We start from the raw sequence: 1,529 nt of genomic DNA on the forward strand, positions 1-1,529 counted from the left end.
TCAGCAGCTTACAAGGAGCCAGCAGTGAGCTGGCTAGGGAATTCTGATATTTAAACCAATTATTCTTTTTAATTAGGGGCTTTGAAATCCTCAGTGTTCCTTCTCCCTGGAATTGTCTCCCATGGCAGGGAAAAGACAGCAAAGTTCTCCCCAGTGGGGACAAATCAAGGCTCGATGATGGCCTCCAGCGCTGCTTTTGCCATAAGGGCCTCTCTGGGGGAGACGTCTCCCACAGCACTGTGGGAGCCTGTCCCATCGCTGCGACCCACATGCTGTCAGTAATAGGAGCAAATATCTGCCCACCCGGAGGATGATGACGGAAACCCAGGAGCACCAAGGCCCAGCAAGAGGACCCCAAGGTGCTGGAGCCTGTAGCACAACTTTGGTTCGGCTCTGCCCCAAAGGAGCTGCTGGGTCCACTCTTAGGGGCTCTCGTGGATGCTCATCCTCAGCGCCCAAATGTCCTTCTCTGGGGGTTTTATTTCCAAAGCCCCAACTTGCAGGACAGTTTCAAACCCTCCTTCAGCTCCTCACCCATCCGGAGCCATGGCACAAAGGTGCTCTCTCTGTAGCCCCCGACATCTCCCCAGCAGCAAACCACAGGATTCCTGAGGATCTTGTTGCAGCATCCCCCAAACAAGCAGGATGTTCAGCACTGGCCAAGCATGCAGTCGGCATCGGTGTGAGCCCGGCGCAGTTTGTCCAACCCCCTCCCCTCCCTGCCATGCATTTCTAATCAGTCCCACCAGACATGCCACACACCATGTGGCTCTGCCAAACAGCCCACAGTATTTCGGTTCGCATACCAGACCAGAGCTAAGGGAGCAGGTTTCCTAAAACAGCTGCTAGGCACATTGTCTCCACTGCCACTACTCCCCAACCTGCTCTCCACATGCACTGCAGCAATCCTAGGGCTGCTTTGCACCTGCTGGGGTGCAAGCATCAGGGATGCAAGTGTCCCTGGAGCTGAGCATCCCAGAGCCACGCACCTCCAGAGCCAAGTACCCCGGAGCCGACCATTCCCAGGAGCAGCAACACCAGCCTTCCACCACTGAGGACACCAAGCTGCTGGGTCCGGGAGCCACTAGCCGGGAGCCACTTCTCCAAAGTGCTTTTTGCCCTCCAGGTCTGACTTGAAAGGGCCAGAGCCAGGCAATAGGGCCCTGATCCTGCACTTAATCCTACCAAAAACCTCCAAGAAAGGTACCCAAGTCTCTCTGTAACCCAAAGCGGCACTGGCATGACCTGCTCGCAGGGTTGGCTCCCTGTCCATTCCTCTGTCCACATCCTCCTTGCTCTCATCCTCCTCACCATGCCCAGGGTCCAGGCAGCACTGGGCAGAGAAAACGCCTCCTCTGCATGGGCTCAGGGCAGAGCCGAGCTTGGCATGACCAGCTTGGGGCACAGGATCATGTCACGGAATCTGGGGGCAACGGGAGCCCCACTCCACACGGCCGCAGTGGGAGATGTTGCTTGCTCAGCACCTCCTTTATTTACCCAGTGTATTTAATCCCGTTTTTTTTTTTTTT

At 56.0% G+C, this 1,529-nt stretch overlaps 1 protein-coding gene across 3 annotated transcripts in view; it reads right to left on the minus strand.

The window, feature by feature from the left end:
• Positions 1-1,529, minus strand: part of EPHB1 (EPH receptor B1) — a 49,489-nt gene that overhangs the window by 14,529 nt on the left and 33,431 nt on the right. The window lies entirely within an intron of this gene.

The sequence above is a fragment of the Buceros rhinoceros genome, unplaced genomic scaffold (genome assembly GCF_000710305.1).
Source record: "Buceros rhinoceros silvestris isolate BGI_N320 unplaced genomic scaffold, ASM71030v1 scaffold3996, whole genome shotgun sequence".
NCBI classification, from domain to species: Eukaryota; Metazoa; Chordata; class Aves; order Bucerotiformes; family Bucerotidae; genus Buceros; species Buceros rhinoceros.